Source organism: Pogona vitticeps, chromosome 3, assembly GCF_051106095.1.
Source record: "Pogona vitticeps strain Pit_001003342236 chromosome 3, PviZW2.1, whole genome shotgun sequence".
In the NCBI taxonomy this organism is placed as follows: Eukaryota; Metazoa; Chordata; class Lepidosauria; order Squamata; family Agamidae; genus Pogona; species Pogona vitticeps.
The window spans coordinates 242,862,946-242,871,928 of record NC_135785.1 but is presented as its reverse complement, the minus strand read 5'-3'; the positions used below and the strand labels follow the sequence as shown (position 1 = coordinate 242,871,928).

Here is an 8,983-nt window from a genome sequence, read left to right as displayed (position 1 = left end):
CCACCCTCCCCTTGTTCATTTATCCTCCATTTATTTTAATACATCTTGTTCCTGAGCTTTCATAGACAATACACCTTGCTTCACCTCTTCTCTCTGAAATGTTAAAACACCTCAATCTAATCTAATGACCATTGACACAATTATTAATAAATTCCTTACCAATTAGGCTTGATACAAACTGAGTTAGACATGGTTTAAATCCACTGAACTGGGGAACTTTCAGACCACCATAACTAAATATCTTGTCCTGCTGGAACTAAAGCGTGAATGTCTTGTTCTGTACCCAACCCATTTTAAAAGCCAATTTAAAAACCTACAATCAGTAAATGTCATTGCATCACTTGACCATTTGTCAAAGCCCAGGTTTTATAGCCCATGCTAGGAAGCAGAGAACTTCAGTTCTTGATCCAGGATAATAGATCTTCAGAAATGACCTTGGTATCCCTGGATTGTGTAAACAAGCCCACAGTGGAGTTGGCAAGACATCTGAAGAGAAAGGTAGGACATGGAAAAACACGTTATTTCTGTGAAGTCTTTTATATCCCTGACTCAGGCAGGCGATTGTGCTATTTAGCTCTGTCTGAAAGCAAAAATCTTAACACTCCCAAGAAAGAATGCTAAAGAGCATTTTGGATTCCAGGAATAAGAGAAGACAGGGTAGTGAAGCTGTTGAGATCTGTCACTTCCCCATGATCACTGGCTCTGAGATTTTAGCCCCTGCAGGAATCAGCCTGTAATTCTTAAAGCGTTGAAAAGTCTAACAAGATGCAACCAACAGACTAAAGCTGGATTTTATCATTCTCTACTTTGTGGAAGGTACAGGTGGGTGTGACCTCATTTGGTAGAGCTTGGGTTGCTTTGCAGAAGATGTTAGATTGTTGTTTTAACGTCAGCAAAGATAGGTTTCACCCGGGAGGGGGGGGGGACACATATAAACAATCTCCCATCTGATGATGTGATTGTATTCCGCTATTGCAAGGAGAAAGTGGATCTTGCTTTTCTTTCCAAATGTGTAACGAAGTAATTCAAGGAAGCATGGTGATAACAAAAGAAAAAGGCAAAATTGGAAGTGAATGCTCTTGGTGCTGTAGGAGCTTCTCCCCTCCTGTTGCTTATTAAAAGGCTTATTGGCACTGATAACAAAAAGACACGTTTGTTATGGCGATAACACACTATGTTGCTAGGCTGGTTCACATACAGTATTCTCTGTTAAGTTGGTTTTTTAAAAAATTGTTATGAGAATGCTGAAGTCTGAACCTAAGAAACAGAGTTCCGCATGCAGATGGGCCTATTTCTGGGCATCTAATGATTTTAAGTAGCAGGGTTGTAAAAATATTCTGACAGAGACCCACTGCTAAGTAATTGATGCTGGGAGAAGTGGACCAATGGTGTGATTGAGTGTCAGGCAGTTTTCTGTGCCTTGCTAAATGAGATCAGAATCCATCATTGGGCAATCACAAACAGGGGACAAGAGCAGTAATGTCTACCCTTATCACAGTACCCGATATTCAGTGGTATCATATCAAAGCAGAACATGCCCAGAAGAGATGAGCAATGAAGATCATGGGGGTATCAAGACCAAGTTCTATAAAGAAAGATGGAAAGAAGTAGGTATATGGAACCCAGAGAAGAGGCAATTCAAAGCCATCTACAAGTGTTTGAAGGACTGATGATAGAACAAATTTACTTTCTGTTGGCTTCACGGGCAGGATCCAAACCAACAAGTTCAAACTGTAAGAAAGGAGATTTCAACAAAATATTAGGAAGAATTTCCTGACATGATAACTCTTTGATGGTAGAAAAGGCTGCATTGGAATGTGTGGGTGGGTGGGTGTCTCAGCATCATTAGAGATTTTCAGTAGAGGCTGGATAGCCATCTATCAGGACATAATAGTGATTTCCTGCATGGTCCCCTTGCATCTCTGTGATTCTCCTGTTTACATGAAGGTTCCATTTAGAAAGTATAGATAAAACCATCACTAGTCCACCCTCTGTGACTTTGCATCCAAGATTTTGCTTTTGAAGGAATTAAATGTACCCAAGAGAAAATCAACAGTTGCTGCATAAATATGGCTAATTCATTGTTTATCTTTGTAAGATATACTTAATGTGGCTCTTCCTTTATTCCAGAGCATAGGTGGTGGTGATGTGAGACATTAAAGATGGGATGTAATCAGATCTTGTGTAAATTGTTAATCTCATTGGATGGGCATCCATGTGTTCACATGAACAGCTGTCGCATTCCTGGTGGCCTGTGAACTGTGAATGTAATATTTTTTCTCTATTTTGGTTAAAAGCTCTTCCTGTTCGTGCAAAATGATAGGAATTAAAACTGGCTAGCTGTTAGCAACTATCTACAATTATTCAGGATATGATGACGGGGTTAGCATCGTTCTTCAGCCAATCTAGACAAGTTTAAGAAATTGTTCAAGAGGCAGAATTTTTCTTGTGTGCGTCAACATGCATATCAGCTTAATCACAGACTTTTGCAGACATTGCAAAACATTCCTCATATTTTGGCAGGCAAATGAAGCACAACAAACAACTCAAAGTGATTGTTCACAAGGTGGGCTTTTTGATATGGTCCAAGTGCCAAAAATAATTTTTGAAAAAGTAAGTGGACTTCATTTTTCAGTCCATTGATTTCCATGATAGGGAAAGTCCCTTGAAAAGAGTGTGTCAATGTTTTCCAGACAACTTTGTATTAACAATATAATAAGTAGGCACTAAGGGTATGTTTCATATTTGCACAAATCCTGAACTCAGTTAGAATGATTTAGACAGATTTGCAAGGTGTCCAAACTAAGCCAAGTGCAGTATCATCAGGTGCTTGTTTAGTAAATATTGTAGACTCTTGTCCTTCTGCTACTGTATTTTCCCATCCATTGTCTAACCATCCAACTTCACTTCCTGTGATTTTGATGCCAGCTGAGCAAGGCCACAAACTGTTCTCCATTATAACTCTCTAACTCTTAACCCTCTCCCTGTGTATTTTTGAAGCCTTCTTGGCTAGTGACACTTTTGTAACAGATGCCACTTTCCTATGAACTGCTACAACAACAACAACAACAACAACAAAAACAACATATTGAATAAACCATAAGCTGAGCCAAACCAAAACTAAAATGAGAGAGAGAAGTCAATCCTGCTTCTAAAAAATTTCCTAGATCTACGTATCCTGAACGTTTCCAGGTTTCTTAACAAAGACCACTTCTAATCTGCATGCCATTTTTATAACAATTGCCCGTGGAAAATCCCAAGATGATAAAGGCATTCCTTGTGCAAAACCTACTCCACCTCTTTGTCTGAAACGTGACAGGATTGATCTGCTTAGAAGGATCAGCTATCCTTGCAAATTGTACCCAATAACCCTCTGCACCTGTTTGTCTGAGACCTGGCAAGCACAAACAATCCAGTTCTTCCAGGCAGAAAAATTGAGAAAAACCCAGCCAAGAAATGAGCAAAGTGAGCAAAAGATATTCTTATTTCCATTTTAAAAAGTCATTTATTTATAATGTATCTTCATGTATCATCTGCCGCCAAAAAGCATATTGCATTTCCTCAAATGTTAGCTCATAATAGTCTAGAATACTCAAATGTTCGCTCATAATACTCTAGGCCCATCCTTCAGACCACCCTAGCAGTGGTTGGCAATTTCAGATGGTTTAAGGGTCAATTTTCCAAAAAGCCCACAAAAGCCACACTAACCCCCAATGGAAAAACATTATGCAAAACGCAAGACAAATGTTGCTGTAAGTTTACTCCTGGTTTCGTTTTTGTGGATTTATTTTCCTTTCCTTTTCTTTTTTGGAGGTAGGGGTGGCGGACCCTGCATCTTTTTTCATTGCAAAACCACCATTTCTGAAGACTTTTCGTAGTGAAAAATGACACAATTTGCTGGGCTTTTTTCCACACAGGGGTACCTTGAGGCCATAAAAACTGCCCTCAGCACCACATGTAGCCCACACATTCCCCTGTTCCAGCACCACAGGAAAGAATTCATGAAGGAAACCAGTCTTTGAAAATGTATCTCTACATATCCTCAGTGCTGAAACCTAATACTTATGAAAGCATTCATAAAAGGCAGCTCTTAGCTAGAAAAGCTTCAGGAATTTGTTTTTCCTGAATTCTAATATGAATTGACTTGATCTGTACCATTTTGAGTAATGTGAAGTTTGGAACATCTTTCAGATGTTGGGGTTTACTGAATGTTGCAATGCAGTTTTCAGTGTTAAAGAATACGTGTTAAAATGCAGAGCTTGGACAAAAAGTGTCCCTCCTAACCATGCCACTTGAAAGATTCTGAGAGTGATAGTAACTTTTCCAGCCTTGGTAAAAATGTGTGTAAGAAAGATATAAGATAATATTCAATTTGAAGTATAGCCATTATATCTAAAATTTAATTTGAAATCATTATTTCGTACTTTGAATGAAAAAAAATTTATTTATTTGCTGAGAAAATAAATCCATTAATTTATTTTTGAAACTTGGTTTAATCTTAACCCTTTGAAGTAATCAGAGATTTAAAAGCTATTTAGGCAAGGAGATAGATGTGTGTTGTCAAAGAGGCAAAAGAGGATTCATTTGAACCTAATGCCTGTAGTTTTGAGGGCCAGTAAAGCAATGAAGCCTAATGGCTAAATACATTTCCTGGAATCTAGAATGACTATGTGTGGTGAGTCAATTGTGTTCTGCGGCCAGTTGTGCATCACCCCCAAAGAAAAAATACGTCATCTCCAAAGATGATAAATGAGGATGCTACTTTTTGTGGTTTAAACAGGAACACAGTATGTCTCACCATAATCAAGGTGCCTGCTCAGTTTGCTGTCCAAATTCTTACTACTGATGTAGACATTCAAGGCTTCTCTTTGCTTAAAGTTCTTTTATCTTTCATCTGCACTCCAGTTGGAAAGCCCTTCAAACAGAGAATTGTCCTCTGTAAAGAAAGACACATAGCCACAATATGTAGAGTTGTGCATTTGTTAACATAAATAAGAAATTTTAGCTTTAAAAAGGAGAATTTCACCTTCTATTTTTGCCCAAATGAGACACTAACTGATATAAAAGCTTTAGTTTAACAAGTGTAAAACAGGTTGTTTGATTTTATTTCTTTATATTTTCTTAATTTAAATTATTCAAGGAATTTCTCCCCTTTTGTGAAGTGTTGCCGTGTTTCTAATTCACACTGACTTTCTTTACAAATGTTCACACTCTTGCTTTCTGCGATTCCTGCCTAATTAGCTTTTAAATCTCTGATTATTTCAAAGGCATATGATTATCGCAAGGCACCCTTTCTCCGCACCACAAGATTCTGTGTTGAATAAAAGTTACTTTTAATACTCTGGAGCAAGAGTAGCTGCCTGTGTGAAAATAAAAAAAACCTTTTATGGGAGGAAAAACTCTTTGGCAAGTTAAAAAGATCTCTTTTTTTTTTTTACAAAAAAAACCCTCTCATCAAATTTCTTTCCTTGCCATAATATTTTATTATTACCAGTCTCTTTTTCTTCGAGGCTCCCTCATATTATTATTTTTAATGGCAGATAATGCTTACATGGTTTTTATTCCTGCCTTCCTGTGGTTCAAGTTGTAAGAAGAGGTTACACAAAACTTGCCAATCTTCCTGGAAGCCAGTTATAAGACATATTTTGTGCTTGTGTCCTCTCATTAAACAGGATCAAATTTACTTCAGGCAACATTTCAAAATGCTGTCATTCAGCAACTAATAGGAGCTTTGTTGTGGATCATTAAAAATATTTATGAAATAGCTGCTATTATTTGCCAAATTTTACTCAAGGTGTCTAACAATAGTAACACCAATAAAATTTGTTTATATATACCATCCAATCCAATAGAGAATAATAAAATGCCGGGAAAAATAGATAGAAGTAATGCAGGTAATATCAATTAATAATATCGATAAAATAAACAGCAAGAGAAGTCTGCTTGTGGGCTAGCATTCTGACTAAATATTTTAAAATGAAAGTAACCTTGCTTTCATTTTCATTAAGATCATTAGAGACTGGACCTCCCTCGGCAAGAAGTTCCTGAGTCTGGGAGAAACTTCCTCTTGAGTTTCTTCTGAAAATGCTTCAGATGTTGATGAGACAAAAAGAAAGGCCTCTCTTGAGGATCTTAAAATCTGGGGTACCTCATATGAGAGGACGCAGTCTTTCAGGTAAAGTGGTTACCAAATTATGTTGGGTTTTGTACATCAGAACCATTTTTTAATTATTTTCCAGCAATAGAATGGCAGCTGAGGAAACTCTTGTAATGTACAAATCCATGCCTGCTGTAAATACTCATGCTTAGTCATTTGGCTGCTCCATTCTGCAATTTCTGAAGACTGTTCAAAGGTAATCCTACATGAGGATCCATATTGAAGTCCCAAATGAAATTCTTTATTGCTATGGTCAGAATCCTGTCAGAGTTGTGCAGTGATAATGAGGCAATTGCAGAAGCAGCATTCTCTGTGGAGCTGTCTATTTGTTGTGTTCCCCTGCCTCCTTTACTCAGGAAAGCAATCATTTGTCTGATTTCATACCTATGCAAGAGATGGTAACAAAGAAGGACAAACCACTTGCATAGTTCCCCTTGCAGACATGGTTTTCTTCAACAGGATTTGGGCCTATGTATTCAATTATTTAACACAAATAATCAGGAAAATACAAATGATTTTATGCACAAAGGGTTTTGTAACTTGGCCACAATGGGTGTCATGTGGTCAATATAGGGTGGGCTTTGGGTCACTTGAACAAGAATGATTTTTTTCAGACAAAACTGTGGTAGAGAAGTGTGATTTCTTCAGTGGTGTCAGTGACATGGACAAAAATCCAATGGGTTCTAATCCAAGTTCATTTTGAACCATCCATCAGCATCATGTTATAAGGCTTGTTCCACTACTCCCAGCCTCAGGAACCCATAAATATAAGCCCTAGGTAGTAATCTGTCCCTGATAATAAAAAAATGCATTTCTTGCACATTCAGAAAATCACCCTCTCACTCGACACAGAACATCATATCAGGAGTGTGCCCTGCTAAGTGAGTGGGGCCAGAAATCAAGCAGTAGAGTTCCACAAAAGCCTTCAAATTTTGATTCAACCAGAGCAGCACATCCTTAGCCTTTATGCTGATGATGAGCAGGGAACATTCCAGCACCAGCCACATCTAACCAGATATAGGAGATACAGGCCAGATCAAGATATTCATGAAGGAACAAATCCTGGATATCTATAACTGATCTGGAATTCAGCAAAAATGGCTACAACCTTGAGGGATTGTAGCAAGGCAACTAAAGCACAGCAAGTTGAGAAACAACCTAGAAGATGGAAGAATCAATACACAGTTGAAACCCCTTCCCTTTCAATGCCCCAGCTATCTCCCCCATAGCATTTCCCTCTGTTCTCTGTTGCAAAAATGGATACATCCCAATTCTTTCAGTCTCTCCACCTATGTCAACACACATTTCTCTCACCAGCAGAGGATGTGCCAGAGCAGGTATATTTCAGCAAGTGCACATGGTAATTAATAGACACTATTTTGTTGACAAGACCTGAAGAGGATGCATTCTCATCCTGTCTTTGTACATGTGTTGTCTTCTCTGCTTATAGGTATATGACAATTTTGGATACTGAAACCAAGATTTGAGTTCTTTTCTTAGAATGGAGGAAGCCTACTGCAGATGGTGGTGGCAATTTAAAACTTAAATTATATCCTGCTTAACATTTCCAGACGACTATGGGTCACTTCAAATGTTTTAAGCCAAACATGTGGAATTAACTGTTAGAGGAAGTAACAGATGTGAAGTTGGACAGAAACTGCTCTTTGCTGGTGATTCATAGGTCCAAGGCCTTTTAGTTACTAATGCCAGAGAACTAATAAAAGTTTAGCTCTTGTACAACCATCTGCCCCAGATGTAGGTGGCCATACATCCTCCTTTACAGAGTACAATCCCATGTTTGAAGGGACATCAGAGGATGATAGGTTGTTTGAATGAAGATAATCTGTATTTGAAGGTGGACCTTGCATTGATCCAAGTTTCCTTATAAGAACTTGGAAGAGAGAACAGGGTTTGCTCATTTATGACCTGTGCAGACCAAGCAGACATAGAAACTATATTTATTGTTGTTTAGTCGTTAAGTCGTGTCCGACTCTTCGTGGCCCCATGGACCAGAGCACACCAGGCCCTCCTGTCTTTGAGATGCATTGTACTTCTATTTAAATCAATTAAAATAAGTCCCATTTTGTCCCCTTATTTTGTTGGTTCATTATTTTATTTTATTTTTTTTAGTTGCTGAAATTACAGCAATATCTCACAGTCACTGATGCTTCCAGGTGTGGAAACAGAGATGAGACTCCCCAGAGGCCTCTCTGAAGAGGATGAGGCATTTTCAGGTGCTGAATGTAGGAGAAACAGCTTATAATTTGCCATGTCTGGAATGGAAATCTCGATGAACAAGGCAGTTTGGTTGCCCTGAGATGTCAGCAGTGGAAAAGACAGAGAGCATAATGCCTTTCCATTAAATTTCTGGCAATTTTTACCATCTGTTTTTGTTGAAATACCAAGACGAACTTAAGCTCTATGCGGACATCTGTTTAGAGTTGCCACTAGGAGCTGTCTCAGCTCCTGAAGAGGCTTAGCATGACCCTGCTTCTGGATATGACCCTGCTCATGGATACAAACTAGAAGTTAGAAGTCCCTTCAGGAAAGTATAACTTAGACTGGAGGAGAGCTTGTGATGTATCTGTAGCCTTGCTTCTTTTCAGCTTTGCCATTTCTGGAGTCCAGATAACTTGCCTACTGGATCTTCAGTTTGTAGATTTCCAAATGCAAATTTTAAGGTGCATAGCAGTGGTCTCTGTGGCTACATCTTCCATAATGCTTTATCTTAAGGAAAGGGTCTCAAAAAGAGGCATTCAGATGCTAAGTACACTCCATAACAGAAACTCATGAGTTTCAGATGGGTGGCAGGAAAGAAGCAGTAGC

The 8,983-nt window shown here is 38.5% G+C and overlaps 1 long non-coding RNA gene across 1 annotated transcript in view; it reads left to right on the top strand.

Annotated features, from left to right (window-relative positions):
* The first annotated feature begins 772 nt into the window (after positions 1–772).
* Positions 773–8,983, top strand: part of LOC144588053 (uncharacterized) — a 44,861-nt gene continuing 36,650 nt past the window's right edge. The window contains exon 1 of the long non-coding RNA XR_013543379.1: positions 773–822. This is a non-coding gene — a long non-coding RNA (uncharacterized LOC144588053). The remainder of the gene's footprint in view (positions 823–8,983) is intronic.